We start from the raw sequence: 20912 nt of genomic DNA, 5'->3' as shown, positions 1-20912 counted from the left end.
TGCTGGCCCAGCCTCCTTGTGTGCTGGTGCGTGCTTGTTGTGCTCCTTTTTGTGCCAGGTTTTTTTGCTACCAGAAAATCCAGGCAGCAAATTTTGACCCTGCACTACGAATTTGCCATGTGGGACACATTTTAATATTTGCCATGTGCAGTCTGTGGCATCACAAAAAGGTTTGCGGCACCACAGACTGCATGCCCCTACATGTCTGGATGTGGCCACTGGGTTCATCCTGTGAATTATGTTTGCATACCTAGCAGTGCTAATACTGTGGGACCCTGTACCCTGGTTGATCTCCTTCCAGTTCACCAAGAGACAGTGATGGACAGCTCCTTTCCTAAAATGGAAGCACTTCCACTGAATATTCATGTTGACTGGAGTGGGAGTAGAGTGTGGCCAAGCCTGCACGTGTTATTCTGGCCCAGATGCTGAGGCAGTGGCTGTAAAGGACCTACAGAGCTGACTTGTGCCCAGACAAGAAGTTGTAGGATAGATTTCATTTCCCTTTCCTGTTGTGCAAGGATTTGCATTTTGCTCAGAGGAAGGGAATCTGCATGTGCTTTGCATCTTTATGAAGTGCAGTCTATTAAACTGATCACTGCCATTTGATCTCATGCAGTGCCTTCTTCATTCCTTGCATTCAGTACTTTTCACTGAATATCTTTTCCTCACAAGGAAAACAAACTTGTGAAAGCAAGATGTGAAGGGTTACATCTGGACAGAGTTAAGTGCTGTGGTTCTAAGTAACAGCTGGAATGTGTGTAATGCGGAAGTTTCTTTTATGCAGCCATTTTGTTTTTCTCTTGGAGAAGGCAGTAACAGGAATCTTATTTGCAGGGTACATAGCCTCCCCCCACCCCGTTGCAAATTCCAGTGGTGAAGTTGCAACAGGATCTCAGAACACAAAACTGGGCTTTGTTCATCTGCATACCTTTTCATCACTGCTAAGCTTAATTCTTGTGTTTATAAGCAGGGATCCTGGTTTTCTCTGTTAAAAAAATCACAAATTCTTTGATTTAAAACAAATCATGAATTCTCTGATTAAAACCCCCAAAATTGGTCATTCCCCACTCTCAGCCCCCTCACCCCTGCTGGTGCCCCTCACTCCCCACCTACAGCCCCCTGTCTTCCCCTCCCTGCCCTCCATCCTGCCAGAGGGGGCCCCCAGCTGCTAGGGCTACAGGCTCAGGAACCCGGATCCCCAGCCCCTTTCCCTTTGCAGCAGTGCCCAAGCCCCAGCTGCACTCATGGGAAGTGGTGGCTGCTGCAGCAAAGCAGAGTGTGGAGCCCAGCTTCCCCTCCCCAGCAGGCAGCATGGCCAAAGCAGAGCCTGAGGGCAAGGCAGGTGCAGGCTGCTTGCTGCCGGCTTAGGGCTCCCCGCCCTGCTGCCCTCTCCCTGGGGCCTCCACAGTGCAGCAGAGTGGGGTCACATGAGGAAGCTTGGTGCCACCGCATGAACCAAGCACTGCCCTGGTAAAGTGCCCCCTGCCCACCTGGCAGCAGCAGGAGTGATGGATTGAAGTTGTGCCTCCTGCTGCTTCCAAGCAGGCAAGGGGCACCTCGCCATGGTGGTGCTTGGCGCACAGTGGCAGCACCACACTTCCTCACCCAGCCCCACTCTGCCCTGCTGCACTGGGTCCCACCCACTGAGCCCTCACCCACTCTGTGCACAAGTTTAGGGGACACATGTCCCCCGTACCCTCGCCCACGAGTGGATGCAGTGGCAGGGAGCCAGCTCCACACCTGATGAGCCGCCGTGGCTCTGTCCCACTCCCCACCCAGGCCCTGGAGCCGCATATTCCAACCCAGGCCCCAAGCATCGCCCGGGCTGGGCAGTAGCTCCAGCCCTTCCCAACTCCCTCCCTCCCTCTCTCCATCCCTCACTATGCAGGCCTCAGTCCCCTGCCAATTTACCTGCAGGAGCTGCTCTCCAGACTGGCTGGTCGCCAAGTGCATGTGTACATGCATACATGCACGTGGCACCCCATGCCTGCCTGCCCTCCTCCTACTCCCCCCCAGCCCCTTGCAGGCTAGAACTCTGTCAGCCTGCAAAGGGAAATGCAGTTTCCTGTGTTTTTCTCCTTTAAAGGAGAAAATCAGAGTTTTTCTTCCTAAAATAAGAAAATCTTCATTTTACCATGTTTTTTCCATGGCAAATGGAAAACCCAGATCCCTGGTTTTGATGATTGCATTATCTGGAAGATTGCCTGGATCACAGCAAATTAAAAGTAGCAGTGACAACTGAACCAAATGTTACAGCTGAAGTTACTTGGTGAGGCATGTTCCCCTGGATCACCTGAAAATATTTTGCCTAACAAAGTTCCTGCCTTTGCAATGGCCAAAACACTGATAACACCCTTGTGTTTCCTACTCATAGTTTCTTCCTGTGGAAACTTCACAACATGAAGAAGAGAGAAACCAAACTCAACATATATTTTCTATGCAAGAAACACATCTTTTCCAGAGGACTGAACATTTACAATCCTCTGACTACTACACACAGCTCCAAATATGCTTCACAAGTACGCAGGAGAATTTCAGAAAAAAAATAAAATTCATCCCCTTCACATAATCTACTCCAAAAAGAGATCAACTCAAGAAGGAAATCAACACATGCTGCAACAACTTAAAAGAGATAAATCCAGATATCTTCCCAAACATTATACGATGTATACAAAGGCACTGTTGATTTTTATTCCATCCAGGAGAACACAAAACAACAGCAGACCCTCATATGCCTGAAGAACGGTGTTTGTGCCCAAAAGTTTGCAAAGAACAGTATTTTCCAACTATTTAGTTGGTCTAATACAAGAGATCACATTTACACAAAGAACCTTGTCTGCCTAGATGAATAAATACACCTCCATGTATTGGAGTATCAAGTCCTGTGGTTTTTTGATCACCATAACTAGAAAACAGATGGGGAAATAACCCTGTTCAGTAACACAGATCATCTTTCTTGGGGAAGAATCTCTATGATAAGGGTTTTGGGCAGCATAGGGTGCTGGTGGGAAAGACAGATTCTAATATATGTTCAATAGTGTGTTATAACTTGAAGCATTAGGGATTTAACATTAGACAGGCCTTGAACATTGTCAGCCTCTTTCATCCCCAAATAATTTCATGATACAACTGAAAATTTGTTCTGCAACAGTATTTTTCACTGTCATTTTTAACCTGGTCTGGTACCAGGAGATTTTTAGCCTTAAGCTTAATTGCCAAATTAAGGACCGTTTCTACAAACAGAGACAAAAAATCCTGAGTTGGAATCTTGTATCTATGTCTATAATCTGTCCGGCTAACAAGCATAGCTTTCCAAAGGCAACTTCAAGGAAAAATCAGAATATAGGCTTCACAGACTGTGGTAAAACACACCCCAAACAAAAGGTTTCATAGTAGTTTGGGGTCAGAAGGGACCTGAATAGATCATCTAATCTAGCCCCCCGCCACTGGCCGGAGCACATGCTGGGATCACACGACCCCAGACAGGAGTTTGTCCAACCTCTTTTTGAATTTACCCAAGGAAGGAGCAAGGACCACTTCCCTAGGAAGCTGGTTCCAGATCCTAGCCACCCTAACGGTGAAATATTGCCTCCTAATCTTTAACCTGAACCTATTCTTCAGCAGCTTCTGGCCATTGTTCATCACCCCAGGTGCTGGTGAGGGAATAGGGCCCTTCCTATTTGCTGCTGATTTCCCCTAACGAGTTTGTATGCAGCCACCAAATCTCCCCATAGCCTCTGCTTGCTGAGGCTGAACAGGTTCAGGTCCGTCAGCCTCTCCACATAGGCCTGCCCTGTTGCCCTCCAGCCAAGCGGGTGGCCCTCCTCTGAACACTTTCAAGGCTGGCCACATCCTTCTTAAAGTGCAGTGCCCAGAACTGGACGCAGTACTCCAACTGCGGCCTGACCAATGTCATGTAGAGGGGGAGTACCACCTCTCTGAACCGGCTTGAGATGCTTCTTTGGATGCATGACTAGGTATGGCTGGCCTTGCTGGCTGTGGTCTGGCATTGGTGGCTCATGTTCATCTTGGAGTCAATAATGACTCCAAGATCCCTTTCCACCTCTGTGCTCACAAAAGAGGAGCTCCCCAGCCTGTATGTATGCTGTGGATTCCTTCTCCCCAGGTGCAGCACCCTGCATTTATCTATGTTGAACCCCATCCTATTACCATCCACCCACTTCTGTAGTCGTGGTTGATAACTGACTTTGAAAAATATGAACTTATTTAGATCTTGAGTTTTCTTTTTCTATAACTACTGGAGTAAAATTTTCCAAGCTTGGTCCCAGCCCATTTGTGATTTGCAGAATTAAATACAGAGGGGGAGGGGAAGATGCAAGGAACTGGGAAGATCCCTTTTTTTAAAATAAACATTCTCCTCTTCTGTTTATAAATGTTTGGAGTGAACCATTAATAGGTTTTCCCCAAATACATCAACAGTCCCTTCCTATCTGGAAATAATGGGGAATGGATAAGGTAATAAAGCTAATGGATAAGGAAATAAAATCTATTATGATAAATTATTTTCCAAATTATTTTTGCATCTACATGTGTGCTTAACTGTGCAGTAGATTAATTTGATGTGGTGTAAAGTGTCACAGTCTACATGCGTGGTGCTACTAAACCACAGCAAATTAATTTTCACTGCCGTAACATAGTATGGTTGGGGACAGTAGTATCTTACAGTGGTGAAAATAACTGCACTTAAACTCATGTGCAAATGCTGACTGACGCAGGCATAAATTGTGCCCTGTCAGTCCAGGCAGCAGGGAGCAAGTCTCCTGCCTGCCGCCTAGCCACGTGGCTCTGTTTTTTGGGCATTCTTGTGCCCCAGCCAGCCCTTGCGCCATCCAACACAATCCCCCAGAGCCTGGAGCTAACCCCCACAAGCCTGCTGCCAACCCGGGGCTACTCCAACCCTGTTCAAACTTCTGCTGTCCCAGGTACATATGTAAATGTTGTGCCCGGGAGCAGTTAACTGCACCAGCATTTATCATGTTGCCTTAACGGCACATGTGGATGCACTCAAATATAATAGCAAGTGTATTTTTAATGTACAACAGTAAATGTAATAGATTTTTTCTCCAGTGTGCTCCAGATTCAGCAGGGGGTTCTGTGAAGCACTCTATGCACATATTAAAAGATCCAATCTACATTTAGAGTTAAATTAGAGTAAATTTCAAATGGCTCGGGATCAGGCTAAGGAAACTTCACTAACTGTGTCCTGAATGCATGGTGAAGTAGGTCCAGGTGGCCGTCTGTCAATCCCCAGGGAGGGGTGGGACCTCTGGGGCCCCTCAGTCAATAAGAGGCATGGGAGGCCCTCCTGCCTCTCCCCAGAAATTGACAGCTGGCCATCCACCAATCCCCAGGGAGGGGCGGGACTTCCAGGGTCACTCGGCCCATCAGAGGCGTGGGAGAGGAAGCTGCCACGCTGCACCGCAAAAGTCTTCCCCCTCCCTCCTTCCCTCCTCCCTAGTGTTTCAGGATGCCAGGGCTTCCTGCTTTCCTGCCTCTGTTTTCAGCTCCCCTTCCCCTGCCTTCTCCTTTCCCCTGCAACTTGCTGGCCATCTGCCAGCTATTTCACAGTCCCTGCACTTTTTTGTGGGAGTCTGATTTTTTCATGGGGTACCTATCAAATTCACAGTTTCCATGAAAATCTCATAATCATGAATTTGGTAGGTCCCTAGTTGTACATGGCTGTAAGAATCCTCTCTTCTTTATTATACATCAGGAGCAGCTTTTTGAACTCTCAACTTTCAGTTCTGCAGCTCAGATTTTTATCATGACAAGCAGTCACCACAGGCTGAGTCACAGAATCATAGAAAGCAGAGGGTTAAAGGCACTGCTGGGGTTATCTCACCCAACCCCTTGTTAAAGGACTAGAAGAATTATTATAATGTCCTCTGATAACAGCTTTTTTTCTGGTGGTTCATACCACTCCACCACCATTGCTTAATGAAAAAGTAGCTTCATTCCTGCTTTTATATAATCTCATACAGAATGGACAGGATTCTGTGTCTCCGATGACCATCCTTTCTGGGTGTTCGTGTTATAGGTCTCCTCATTCTCTACAATTTAATTACTAAGAAATTGTGGGTGAAACATAATTTGGAGAAATTAACAAGGAAGGATATATGTGTTTATATTTTACAGATGGGTCAGGAAAGGCATATAAACATCTGTTCCCCAGAAGATTAATTTTAATCTTTTTATTCAGTTATACAGGGAGAGTTCGTGTGTGTAAGTACTAACTGAAATGGTCATTCTCATCTGTAGAAGTTCTGACAGGACTGAAATCCAGTTCACAACCTTTACTACGTCTAGCTTAGGGCTACGATCGGTCTGTGTTTTCCTCAACAACCAGAGGATCTGTGGGGTGAAGGGGAAATTGCTTCTTCATGATTTTTTTGGCCAGAGGAGGAAAGCACCATCTGCAAGTTCTTTAGTCCTTGTTGGCTCTTGGTCTTTTCACAGTTTCTTTAATGAGGAGGAAGGGGGAATTGAAAGTTGGAAATTGATGAGTGGTATGACTGGCTTCGCTCCTGGCTTCCTCATGTTAAAAATCTAGCAGGGAATGCAGTGTTGTCCATCATGTTTATGTGTAAACATACTGAATGTGTTATAACTGCATATGCAGATGGATTCCACTTGAAACAGGCGAGTCTTTTCTTCTGAAGATGAATATGAGGTTGGAATCATTTGCCATGTCAGACACATGATACATGCAATATAATGTTTTAGGGGAGGAGAGGATGACTTGTGATGCAACCATGCAAAAGTTATTTTTCTTTTGAGTGGTTTCCACTCATTTTCCCTTGGGTAATTTTTTTTTCTGATCAACATAGCTGCTTGATGGCTCTTTCTCCTTTTTCTTTTTCTCTTTCTTTGGCTTTTTTAAAATGGTAACTAAAAGCTCTTCTTCATTTCCTTGCCCAAATTAATTTTGAAATCATATCAAAATAACTTGAGCGTTTTTTGTTATTCCTAAAGTGGGAACTGTGACACTTCTTCTGCAATGACTACTTTTACAATAATGTTTTGAACACTTGTGATATGTTGGAGGCTACAGAGGTTGAAATGCCAGGAGTCCTTTTCATCAAGATGCCTTGTAAATTTCCAGCCTCATGGAAAACAGTCCAGTTTGACCCTGTCAAGCCAGGAAAACTCCTCACTCCATTTAAATCTGTTTTCCTCAGATCTGTTCTGTGACACAGCTGCATCTGAATGTGGATAATCTGATATGTTGTGCACATCCTAGTATACCAATAGTCCAGTGGAGTGGACTAAACTTATGGCAATAAATGAGCATGATTAGAATACACCACACAGAAATCCTGTTGCAGAGACCTTCTTTCTGCTAAGGAAAGGAACGACATTGCACTGATGTTTTCTGCTGTGCTCATGGTCACAGTGGCAGGGTTCTGTTACGCTGCCCAACAGTTGCTGCTGCGATCTCTCTTACCAGCGAAAGTCACTGCAAACATTGATAAAATGTGGAATTTGTTGCGGGGAATAGGATTAGATGAGAAATAGGGAGGAGGGAAAAGAGAAATATACTCCTGCTGCTGACATGTCATCGGAGGAACATCTGCTTCGTGTCTGTGTGTCCTAATGATCTCTGCTTTCTAACCCCAGTGTGAGACAATTAAAGTTGATAAATTGTAAGTCTTTTTTGGTTGTAAAGGTCCCAGATGCTCTGCAAAAAAAAATAAGAAAGAATGGATGCTTCATCTCACCTTAAATCTGCTGAGTGCTAACACAAAAACAGAACTTTGAAAAGATACCAGAGTACCATAAAACACAGAGAAGGGCAGGTTTTTATGCTTTTATCTGGATTTCAGTCCATACTCAAACCATTTTTTGTGATTTTTTCATGAAATAATGAGTCTCCTCTCTCTCTTTCTCTCTCTCAGTCTAGGTGTATCGGGGGGGGGGGAATTCTTATTTAAACTTATATTCTTAACTGAGGATCTCTTTCATGCACGTATGAGCTTATTCATCTAATGAAAAGTCTTTTAAAAAAATCAAACCATAAATTACGGGATGATTTTATGGCAACAGTTCAGAAAAAATTGTAAGTGTTTGCTAATGTTTATTCTTTCCCTACTAGAACAGAGCCAAATGAAAGGCTGTGTATATCAAAGGCCTGTTTCAGTTGTGTTTGTGGTAACACACAATGGAACAAAATACAGGTAAGATGCATTGTGTATTGTTTATAAAGCTAAAGCTGGATGAATTGTTCATAATAAATGCTATTACTAGTGAGGCCCTCCATACCGTACACACATGGCCTGCCAGCTGATCCTGATTTCCCTGTTTGTTCATTTCCTAGCTGTGTTCATATCATTTGTGCAAACAAATCACAGCCTGAGGATTAAGCGAACATTGAGGATTAAATTCTTTCTTGTTCACATCTTGGAGCTATGGAGGAGCTGTGCAGTACCCAGGCCTCCCAGAGAGACCTGGTTGACCGATTCATTGACACAATGACCTTGAATTGCAGGTCTGATGCGTCACTAAGGTTTTTATTTAAATCACGGGTGTCAAACATATGACCCAAGGGCCAGTTCTGGCCCACAGAGTTGGGTCATCTGGCCTATAGACTTTTGCACATACTTTGGCTATGATGAGGGACCTTACCATGGTAACTACCAAGTGCCTGGGTGAGAGCTACAGTGCTGGAGCCCCAGCAATACCACAGGAAGAGGCTTAGCACTATGGTTTTCTCCTGCAGTGGATGTAAATTACCCATGATGCTGGGCCTCTTCTTGCCAGCACCTGGACTAGCTGGAGTGGGTGCCATGTGTGCTGGGTCTGGCATGGGGTGAGGGTTTCGTGGGCTCAGCTGGGCCCATGAGGCCACCCTATGCCATTTATCCAGCCCATGCACAGGTCCCACACTGCTCCTGTGGTCCACAGGTCTGGATGAGTTTGACACCCCTGGTTTAAATCGTATTTGTTTCAGGGATAGTTGTTTTTAGAATCAGATCTAAAATGAGAGTGGTTGATGCAGAGTCTTCCCCATCACTGCTGTTCATAGCCGAGGTGGGGAAAAATTATCCAGGACTTTTGTAGTGTGCAGACTGCCATTCCTCTTTAAAAAGTATTGAATCAAGTGAACATACATTCATGATATCCATGGCCCTGATGCCAAGGACTGTCATTTTACCCATCCCTTATACCAGCCATTCAGTACTTGAGTCAGGTAAACCCTCTTAACCACTCCTGCCCACCCATTCCCATTGCATGGGCTAGACAAACTCTGCCCTTTAGTGAGCTACCGGCTCCTCTATTTCATGGAAGAATTGTGTGATACCAGATGTCAGCTCAACTGAGACTGACCTTGAAAGCAGTGGTATTCCAGAGTGAAATAATGCTGTGGATGGTTTCAGTGTTTATGCTGGTATATTATCAACAGTTGTACACAGTAGCAACTCCATGGGGAAAAATGATAAAATAAAGCTCTAAAAAGCTCCAAGTCAAATTCTCATAAAATCGTGACAGAAGCAGGCAGAAGAAATATTGGAGCAGTTTTTCCTCCTTACAAACAAATGCTCTGACTTTTATTTCTCACCATTGGTACAGCTAAGTCCTAGGAAATTCAGCACTAGTGAATCTGAGTGCTAATTGTCCAGATTTTTAGCAGTTATAAGTAGAACTATTCTGCTTCATACCAGCTGAAGATCTGTCTACTTGCATGTTAACCAGAACACATTTACAGCAGAGCACCAGCCTTGTTTCCCTCTTCATTGAGATTTTCACAAGGGGAGGTGCGGATGTATTGGGGGCCACCCACGCCACTCAGGAATGCTAGAGCCAGAAATGAGGTGGAGAAGTTGCTCAGGGCAGCTGCTCTGTCTCTACTAGTTTCACCAGTGCAACTCCTGGCTTGGCATGTAGGTTGGTGAGATATGTTCAGCATTTTTATTAAATAGCTTATTGAATCAGCTTTAGCTAAAAGCGAAGAAAAGCCCCACTGAAGTGCCTGATTTATATAGATGCTGCAGAGCCGGGTCAAAGTAATGTGCTGCTACTTCTGGTAAAATGCATTTTGAGTGGGAGAAGGGAGTTAACTTCTGCAGGTAGCCCAAGAAAGATGCCTGGAGGATGTTGCAATTCCAGAGAGACTGCCACAGCCAGCTCTTCAGCTGCTTGCACCTGTCAGGTATCCATCCAGGCAGGACCACTCACTGTCAGCTTTCACCCAGGTCCTGGTTTGGCACAGTGGAGACTGTGGCTTGCAGGTTCCTTCAAGTGACAGCCAGGTGGGGGAGTGCCTGTGGTGTGAGCAGTGGCTCCTGGTGGGGTCCCTCAGGGAACAGGCAAAAGAGCTGCAGGAGGAAGTGGTGAAGCTCCAAAGCATCCTCTGTCATGAGGAGTTTGTCAATCTGATGCTGGAGGAGACCTCTAGGTCTGCAAAGGAAGGACTGCCAGAAGCAGAGCTAGAGAAGGAGACAGCCATGGAGTCCCAGAAAGGTGGAAGATGGAAGCTTGTGACCTCTGGCAGCAAGTAGAAGTCTTCATCTGCATCTGCAGGGGCTTGCCTGGAAAACAGATATGGATCCCTAGATACAGAGGGGAAGGTGCATGTTCCATCAATGGAAGAGGCCAGGCCTCCCCAAGGTTGGGAGGATCAAAACCACTGCCACCAAGAGGAGGTGACAGGTGGTGGTGGTGGTGCTTGAAGACTCCTTTCTGTGGGGGACAGCAGTCTGCCAGCTTGACCTGTTGTCTCAGGAGGTCTACTGCTTGCCCAGAGCCCAGATCCAAGATGTCACCAAAGGATTACTGAGATTCAGATGGCCCTCTGACTACTACCCCATGGAGGCATGGGGCACCAGTGATACTGCCAGGAGTGATCCTGAGCAGATCAAAAGTGACTACAGTGCTCTGGGTAAAAGGGTAAAGGAGATGGTATTTGTCTCAATCCTTCCAGTCAAGGGGAAGGGCCTAGGCAGGAGCAGATGCATCCTGCAGATCAATGCATACATGATGGTGTTGCCAGCAGGACTTTGACTTCTTTGACCATGGAATATTGTTCCAAGAAGAAGGATTGCTAGGAAGATATGGGATCCACCTCACAAAGACAGGCAAGAGCATCTTGCAAACTGGCCCATTCAATAGTGAGGATGAACGTATACTAGGTTTGTCAGGGTATTGAGACCAAAGTCCTGAGGTAAGTGGGAAAGTGGGTGACCTGGAGGAAGAGCAAGCAGGAGGGGGCAAGAGGGAAGCTGCTCTTATGCTTCCTGAGAAATCAGGGCAATCAACTAGTTAACTCAGGTGTCTGTACACAAATGCACAGAGCCTGGGAAACAAGCAGGAAGAACTGGAAGTCCTTGCACAATCACAGACTATGGTGTGATTGGAATAACAGAGACTTGGTGGAATAGTTCGCATGACTGGAGCACTGTCATGGATGGGTACAGACTGTTCAGGAAGGAAAGGAGGCAGGGAGAGAAGGAGGAGTTGTTTTTTTTGTGAAAGAGCTGTATGATTGCTCAGAGCTCCAGTATGAAACTGGAGATAGGCCTGTTGAAAGTCTCTGGGTTAATGTCAGAGAGGAGAGCAACAAGGGTAATGGTCATGGTGGGTGTCTATTGTAGTCCACCAGACCAGGATGACAAGGTGGATGAGACTTTCTTCAAATAACTAGCAGAAGTTTCCAGATCACAGGCCCTGCTTCTTGTGGGGGACTTCAGTCACCCTGCTGACATCTGTTGGGAGGGCAATACAGAAGTGCACAGAGCAATGCCAGAAGCTTTTTGGAGAGCATCAGGGACAACTTCCTGGTGCCAGTGTTGAAGAGGCCAACTAGGAGCCATGCTCTTCTTGACCTGCTGGTCACAAACAGGGAAGTATTGGTGATGAATGTAGAAGTGGGTGGCAACTTGGGCATCAGCAACCACAAGATGATTGAATTCATAATCCTGAGGAAAGGAAAGAAGGATAGCTGGAGAATATAGATCCTGGACTTCAGAAAAGCAGACTTCAACTCACTCAGGCAACTGATCAGCAGGATCCCCTCAGGGCCAGTCTGAGGAAGAAAGGAATCCAGGAGAGCTGCTTGTATTTTAAAGAAACCTTACTGACAGCACAGGAATGAACCTTCCCAATGGTGCAGGAAGACTGGCAAGTATTGTAGTAGGCCAGCTTGGCTTAGCAGGGAACTCTTCAATAAGATGGATCAAAAGGAAGCTTACAAGAAATGGTAGCTTGGACAAATGACTAGGGAGGAGTGTAAGAGTATTGCTCAGGCTTGCAGGGATGAAATCAGGAAGGCCAAAGCACAACTGGAGTTGCAGCTAACAAAGGATGTGAAGAGTAACAAGAAGGAAGATCAGAGAAAGCACAGGTCCCTTACTGACTGTGGGAGGCAACCTAGTGACAGATGATGCAGAAAAGGCTGAAGTACTCGATGCCTTTTTCAACACAGTCTTCCCAGGCAAGATCAGCTACCAGACTGTACCTGGCAGCACAATTTGAAGAGGAGGTGAGCAGCTGACAATCACAAAAGAACAGGTTAGGGACTATTTAGAAAAGCTGGACATGTACAAGTCCATGGAGCTAGACATGATGCACTCAAGGGTGCTGAGGAAGTTGGCCGATGTGATTCACCAATGGTAAGTCATGCCTGACCAACCTGATTGCCTTCTATGATGACTGACTCTGTAGATGTGGGGAGAGCAGTTGATGTGATATACCTTGACTTTAGCAAGGTTTTGATCCCGTTTCCCACAATATTCTCGCAAGCAGGCTAAGGAAGTCTGGGTTGGATGAAAGGACTGTAAGGTAAACATAAAATTGGCTGGATAATTGGACTCAAAGGCTCAATGCCTAGTTGGCAGCTGGTATCAAGGGGAGTGTCCCAGGGGTCAGTCCTGGGACCAGTTATAGTCATCAACAACCTGGAAGATGGGATGGAGTACACCATAACCAAGTTTGCCAATGGCATCAAATGGAGGGGAGTAGTAGATCTGCTAGAAGCCAGAGCTAGGATTCAGTGAGACCTAGACAAACAGGAGGATTGGACTAAAAGAAATCTCCTGAAATTCCTTAGGACAAGTGTAAAGTCTTGAATTTATACTGGGGTGCATCAGTAGAAGTGTTGCCAGGAGATTGAGGGAAGTGAATTTTCCCTTTTATTTGGCACTGGTGAGGCTATATCTGGACTATTGTGTCCAGTTTTGGGTCCCTCACTACAAAAAGGATGTGGCCAAATTGGAAAGACTCCAGAGGAGGGTAACAAAAATGGTTAGAGGGATGGGGACCATGACTTATAAGGAGAGGCTGAGGGAACTGGGCTTATTTGGTCTGGAGAAGAGAACACACCAAGGATTTAATAACACCCTTCAGCTACCTGAAGGATGATTACAAAGAGGATGAAGCTAGACTGTTCTCAGTGGTGGCAGATGACAGAATAAGGAGCAATGGTCCCAGGTTGCAGCAAGGGAAGTTTAGGTTAGATATTAAGAAAAACTTTCTCTGGGGGATGTTGTAAAGCACTAGAACAGGCTACTAGGGCTGCACGAATTTCCCTGGGTGTTTCGTTTCGACATGTTTTCAACTTGTTTCAAGCTCAAAACAATGAAATCAAAATGAAATGAAAGGCTTTGAAACATCCTCGAAACAAAACCAGGGCAGTTGAAAAGTTTCAAAACATTTCAAAAGTTTCAAAACCTTTTGCATTTCGAAGCTGGGCTTGCTTGCAGCTAAAGAGAAATGAAGGAGAGGGAAAGGGGGAGAGAAGAGGGGGGAAGGACTGCTCTCATATTGACTGTGTAGCTGGCCAGTGGTTGTCATCCTTCCCTGAGGTCCTTCCAATCCCAGTGCTCTGGGGGAGGGATGGAAAAACAGCATAAAAAGCATTGTTTGAACTGAGCTTTCTTTGTAACTTCACACTTACAAATGACACAAGTTTTGCTATGAACAGTTTGAGGTACAGTTTCCCAGAAGCCCCTGCACCTGCCTCCTTGAAACTTGGCAGGCTTCATGGCCTCATCAGGGGCTACTAGGCCGGCTGTTTTCATTTGAATCAGGCAAGAAATGTCAAATTTATAGGCATTTTCATGATTCCCCATTATAGCCTATGGGCAAAATGTCAAAACAGCAAAACAGTGTTGACGAAACAGAATGGAACAGTGCTTCGAAATGAAATGAAATGTTGAAATGAAATGCTGTCCCTTCAAAATGGTGAAACGGAAGTCAAAACAACATGGTGCTGGTTTGCACAGCCCTACAGGCTACCCAGCGAAGTTGTGGAATCTCCTTCCTTAGAATGTTAAAGACCCTGGTAGACAAAGCCGTGGCTGGGATGGTCTGGTTGGGGAAGGTCCCGGTTTGAGCAGGGGGTTGGACTAGATAACCTCCAACCCTAATTTTCTATGATTCTATGCTAAACTGATTGAATCTGAGGGCTTGTGCATGTGGCAGGGTTACTTCAAAAGGGTTACTTCATTGTGACTGCTTCATACTAACTGGCATGCAGTAGGCATGTCCAAATGACCAGATGACTTTTATTTCACTCTGAGTCATTGCTTCTGCAGAGGTTGTGGGAAATTTTCTCCAATGTATGTGCATGGTATTGGGAGTGAATATCTTGCTTTCCTTGGTGATGCTGACAGACCTTGTGCATTGTGGGATATCTGGCAGAAGTAAGCCCCTATGTCATGGCATTTGCACAGCTGGAAGGTGTTCACACTACAAACTCCACAATTCATGTAATGATCTGCCTTTTTTGGGCAGGCAGTACCATTTTCAAACCATTATTAGGCAATTACAAATGAAACAGTGCTCACCACTGCAGTGCTCTTGAGTCAAGAGTACTCTTCTGGTTTGTGCAGAGATATATTTGACAAGTTGCTGCAGGCCAGATGCAATTTTGCAAGCCAACTGTCATACTCTCAAACAGTTTTGGCACTTCTTTGTGGAGCAGTAGCAGCTAGAGCTACAACTTCCCTTTTCCTGCTTGAACAAGGAGAATGGGTGTGAGGATAAGAATGAGGATGAGAACAATGAGATTGAGCAGCTACTTTAGGAGGGAGTTTTCTTGGAACAAATGCCCTTTAATACTGCTGGTCCTGGACCCATGAAACAAGCATAGACTGATGTATTGTGGATTTGAGGTGACCAGTAATGGCTGCCGAAGTCCAAGTTGACCAAGGACATTTCTCCGGATATCTCTGACACCCCACAGTTGCAGCTGCATCACACTAATATGAGAGCCCTCCTACTTTAAGGAAAGAGCACAATGTTTTGGATGCTTTACCAAACACACTGTGTTGCTTGTCATGAGGTACAGTACCATTAGCACGGTGCCACAGCTTGCTGAGGTATGGAGGTTGGCTTTCGTCATGTGTTATTTGTGTATTGTGCCCTTTCCCCTTCGTTGCATCATCAGGCATAGGTCCATGCTAGCTTGTGGGCCATTGCTGGGGCTTGTTTGCCATACATGGTTTGCTTTCCAGGATTTTATGCACCTTTATTTTATTCTGAATCAGTACTGGATGTGCTTTCACAGTATGGGCTATTGGAGTGCTGAAATCTGTTGTCCTAAGGGGTTATTTTTAGTATGTAGAGTGTGCTCACACACTTTAAGATGAGTATAAATTTAAAAATTGAATGATGAGCTGTCACTCTAGGCACATTTTGGCTTTGTGGCAAAAGTAGAAAGCCAGAAAATCAGAACAAAAACCATCCTTATATTCCTAAAAGTGTTAAAATATTATGCAAACAGTGTGAGTTTAAATACAATGGCAAGGAGCATTTCATAGATTTCATAGACATTAGGGCTGGAAGGGACCTCGGGAGATCGTCGTGTCCAGCCCCCTGCCCAAAGGGCAGGAAGTCAGCTGGGGTCATAGGATCCCAGCAAGATAAGCATCCAATTTACTCTTGAAGGTGTTCAATGTAGGTGCTTGAACCACCTCCGCTGGCAGACTGTTCCAGACCTTGGGGGCTCGGACAGTAAAGAAATTCTTCCTTATGTCCAGCCTGAAACGGTCTTGCAGGAGTTTGTGACCGTTCGACCTCGTCATCCCATGGGGTGCTCTGGTGAACAGATGTTCCCCCAGATCCTGGTGGTCACCCCGATAAACTTGTAGGTGGCCATCAGATCACCCCTGAGCCTGCGCTTTTCCAGGCTAAAGAGTCCCGTGGCTCTCAGCCTGTCATCGTAAGATCTGTTTTCCTGACCTCTGATCATGCACGTGGCTCTCCTCTGGACTCTCTCAGGCTTCTCAACATCCTTTTTTAATTGTGGAGCCCAAAACTGGACGCAGTACTCCAGCTGCGGCCTCACCAAGGCTGAGTACAAGGGGAGAATGACGTCCCGGGATTTGCTCGAGAAGCATCTATGGATGCAAGCCAGCATTTTGGTCGCTTTACTAGCCGCAGCATCGCATTGGAGGCTCATGTTCATCTTGTGGTCAATGATGACCCCCAAGTCTTTTTCTTCTGTAGTGCTAACCAACGTAGCACTGCTGAGCCTATAAGGGAGCTGCAGGTTTTTCCTCCCAAGGTGGAGAACCTTGCATTTTTCAGTGTTAAACACCATGAGGTTCTCGTCTGCCCATTTGCTGAGCCTGTCCAGGTCAGCCTGGATCACCCGCCTATCTTCTGGCGTGGATGCTTTGCCCCAAAGTTTGGTGTCATCGGCGAACTTGGCCAGTCCACTCCTAACTCCAATGTCCACATCGTTAATGAAGATGTTGAACAGTATGGGTCCCAGGACAGAGCCTTGAGGGACCTCACTGGTCACAGGGCACCACGATGAGTGACTGCCATCAATCACAACCCTCTGGGTCCGACCACGAAGCCAATTTCCCAGCCAGCGGATCGTGGTGGAGCCAAAGCCACAATTGGGCAGTTTGGCCAAGAGGTGATCATGGGATACCAGATCAAAAGCTTTTTTGAAGTCAAGATATATGACATCAATCTCTTCTCCCTTGTCCAGGTGATAGGTCACCTGGTCATAGAAGGAAATGAGATTGGTCAAACAAGACCTACCCCCAACAAACCCATGCTGGCTGTCCCTTAGAATGTTAGCCTGGGCCAGTCCCTCAAGGATAGCCTCCTTAATAAACTTTTCTAAGATCTTCCCCAGGATAGAAGTCAGGCTAATGGGCCTGTAGTTAGCCGGATCCACTCTCCTCCCTTTCTTGAAGATCGCCACCACATTGGCCTTCTTCCAGTCTTCGGGCACTACACCAGAGCGCCAGGAGTTTTCAAAGACCCGTGCCAGGGGCTGGGCTATGACGCTCACCAGCTCCTTGAGTACCCTGGGGTGCAGGTTGTCAGGGCCAGCTGACTTGAAGGTATCCAGCTTCTCAAGGTGTTCCTTCACAAGGTCAGCATTGATGGAGGGTAGGGGATCCCCCTCACCCAGATTTCCCTGTCCCATAGCAGGCATGGGCATCCCGTGTGACTGATGAAAGACTGACGCAAAGTACCTATTTAATAGGTTGGCTTTTTCCTGGGCGTCAGTTGTCAGTTGCCCCATCTGGTTTAGCAGGGGTCCAACATTGCCCTTGCTTTTCCTCTGGCTCCCCACATATCTGAAAAAGGACTTTTTGTTGTCCTTGATGCTTGAACCTAGTTGGAGTTCAGTTGCAGCCTTGGCTTTCCTGGTTTGCTCCCTGCAGGACCGGACCAGCACGGAGTAATCCTCCTTGAAGGTGAATCCCGTCCTCCATCCTTTGTAGGCTTTCCTTTTTAGCCACAGAAGGTCCGCTAGGTCTCTGGAGAGCCAGGGGGGCTGCTGTGCCTTCTTGCTGCCTTTCCTCCGTGTTGGAATAGATTTAGCTTGTGCACTGAGGATCGCTTCCTTGAGAAGCAACCACTCTTCTTGAACTCCCAACTCCCTGGGGTCATGGTCCCTGAGGGCCTGACTGACTAGCCTCTTGAGCTTGTCAAAGTCGGCTTTTCTGAAGTCAAGGACTTCTGTGTTGCTGACTGACTTGCCAGCTTTACGGCAGATGGTGAAGGTGATCAGCTCATGGTCGCTGTCACCCAACTTCCCATCAATCACTAGGTCGCCGATTAGGTCGTCCCCCGTAGCCAGTACCAGGTCAAGCAGCGCTTTGCCTCTCGTTGGCCCATAGACTTCTTGAGTCAGGTAGAGGTCATCCACGCACAAGAGAAAGCTTTGCGCCCGCTCAGATTTAGCTGAGTGATCTTCCCACGAGATGTCCGGGTAATTGAAGTCACCCGTGACAACCAAGGTCCTGGAGCAAGCGGCCTCAGTCAGTTCCCAGGCGAACTCCTGGTCAAGCTCGGGACTTTGAGTGGGAGGTCTGTAGTAGACTCCCACCGTTGTGTCCCCTGTGCCGTATTCTCCACGAATTTTTACCCAGAGGGTCTCTAGCTGTCCATGCCGGTCGCCAACATCAGCTTGCAGAGACATGTAGCTTTCCTTCACATAGAGAACTACACCCCCGCCCCTTTTGTCAACACGATCCCTCCTGTACAGGGTATAGCCCTCTATACCCATGGTCCAGTCATGGGTGGAGTCCCACCAGGTCTCCGTTATCCCAATGACATCATATTTCTTTGCACTGAGCAGGAGGACGAGCTCGTCCTGCTTGTTGCCCAGGCTCCTGGCATTAGTGTACAGGCAGGCAAGTGTGCCCTTGGAGGCTCTTGCCTTGCCCACAGATTGTGCCAGGGCTGGGGCAGGGGTGGGCTCCCTTAAGTGCCTTGGTCTGCTGGCTCTGCAAGGGTTGCTCTGCGGGCCAGCAGTGGCACTAGTCCCTCCATCCTTAAGTGCCCCTTTAAGTGCCTTGCTTTTTGCTTTTGGTTCAATTCAAATAAGCTCATGGTGGCTTTAACCTTGATTTTTCTTCTTAGGATTCCTCAAGAAATCCCAGGGCCTGGAATAGCAGGGCACCAGCCACGGATGGTGGGATCAAAGGATTTTAGTTCCCAGAAACTGCTGTTTTTGATGCTATTCAGAAAGCGCTGTGGTTGGGAGTTCTTGAGGTGAACTGCTGCTCCCAGTAGGAGGAGCTCTCTAATGTATGTCTGACTAGGGCTGATCATGACAGAAGTCTATAAAATCATAAATGATGTGGAAAAAATGAATAGGAAACTATTATTCATTGGGTGTCAGGATACAAGAATTATGGGGCATTTGATGAAGTTATCAGTCAGCTGGTTTACAGCAAGCAAATAGTAGTACTTTTTTACATGGTACGTAATAAATGTGGAACTCGTTGCAGGAGGTTGTAGAGGTCAATAGTATAACTGGGTTCAAAAAGGCATTAGACAGTATATCAGGGCTATTAAACAAAACAGTTGTGAATGTAAGCTGAAATTCAGGTCATCCCTAAAACTATGGCTGCTGTCAGTGGGACAGTATGGCAGGGGATGGGTCATACTACACATTCCTCATTTCCTAGACTCCTGTGAAGCATTCACTACTACCCAGCCAGGATACTGCATTAAATGACCTATGGTCTGACCCAGTATAGAAGTTCTTATGAGACATTGGCCACTTAGTGTTCAGTATCCTTGTGTGTCAGCTGTGTACAAGAAAAGGTGCTGGTTGATACTGGTGACCCTTTCAAGTCATCATAATATGGGCAGGTAGCTGCTTTAGCACTGCCAGAAATACAATTTTTGTCCTTTGCTCTTTGTAATGCAACTTCTTATCCTTGGTTTTAATGTGTTCCTACATGGCATCCTGATTGTGACCTCATTCTGCAGCCCCTTGGAAATTCTCCCTTAGACTTTGGGAAGCAGGAGCAACGGGAGCAGGGTGCACATATGCTACACGTGTACCCACCTTACCTCGACAGCAAAGGCAGCAGCTGCAGAGGAGACAGCAGCAGGGGCAGCAACAGCTGATTTCTCCCTAAGGTAAGTGGGGCAGAGGGTACAGCGCAACTGAAGCAGATCAGGAGGGGAATCGAACAGTGTGCGCAAACAGGCGCGCTCTGTAAGGGCACGCCGGAGTTTGTGCAGGCGTTCACATAAGGCGGGTGCGAGGTAGCTGCCCAGAGCGGCACCTCCAGTGACCAAAAGCAGCAGGCGCAGCTCTGCAGACATGGTGTAGACGCGGAGCACAGCTGCCAGGGGCCCCACCCAGGCCCGGCCACCTGCCATGGGCTCTTCTGAGGCCTCCACCCAGATGGAGCACATGGCGGAGTCGGTGGCCCCTTGTCTCCCTGTCTGTGGGGGTGGACTCGGTGGGGTCCTGGGGTGGGGGCCTAGTGGTCCCCTTGTCTGCCCCTCCTGTGCACAACTTAGGGCCCTGGAGGAGCAGGTGAGGGAGCTCCAGGCTGAGGTGAGCAGGCTGAGGGGGATCAGGGATGCAGAGGATGAAATTGATGGCTATTTCTGTTCTCTGCAGGCCCGGTTGCCCACTGTACAGCCCCCACAGGAGACACTTCCAATGCAGGGGTGGCAGAAGGTGTCCAAATCCAGAGCTGCTAGGCCTAGAGTGGTGGAAGCTCCCCAGGTTCACCTGGGGAACAGGTTTGATGCCCTGGCAGCTGTGATGGAGAAAGACAGTGAAATTGCCTCTGGCAGGGATAATGCCACTCCCCCCATGGTAAAGAATGAGCAGAGAGCGAACACCAGCAGGAAGAAACGCCGGGTCCTCATCATCGGAGACTCCATCCTCCGAGGACTGGAAGGTCCCATCTGTCAGCCTGACCCCATGACACAGGAGGTCTTCTTCATGCCTGGGGCTCAGGTTAGAGACATCACGGAGAGGATCCTGGCCTACATCCTACCTGCAGACCAGTACCCCATGGTTGTCATCCATGTGGGGACAAATGACGCGGAAGGGGCAACCCTGACCACATTATGAAGGATTTCAAGGCTCTGGGGGACAAGCTTAAGGAGACGGGGGCGCAGGTGGTATTCTCTTCTCTTCTTCCGGTGAGTAGGCAGGGACGGCAACACAA

General features: G+C 47.1%; 1 long non-coding RNA gene across 1 annotated transcript; it reads left to right on the top strand.

Annotated features, from left to right (window-relative positions):
* The first annotated feature begins 8134 nt into the window (after nt 1–8134).
* On the top strand, nt 8135–20877 carry LOC149864935 (uncharacterized). The gene is made up of 3 exons (XR_016442202.1): nt 8135–8195; nt 19708–19860; nt 20354–20877. It is a non-coding gene; the product is annotated as an uncharacterized LOC149864935 (long non-coding RNA).
* The last annotated feature ends 35 nt before the right edge of the window (nt 20878–20912 follow it).

Source organism: Crocodylus siamensis, chromosome 5 (assembly GCF_052110815.1).
Source record: "Crocodylus siamensis isolate JL-2025a chromosome 5, ASM5211081v1, whole genome shotgun sequence".
Lineage (NCBI taxonomy): Eukaryota > Metazoa > Chordata > Crocodylia > Crocodylidae > Crocodylus > Crocodylus siamensis.
The sequence above is the reverse complement of the archived record's forward strand: the minus strand, read 5'-3'. Positions and strand labels throughout refer to the sequence as shown.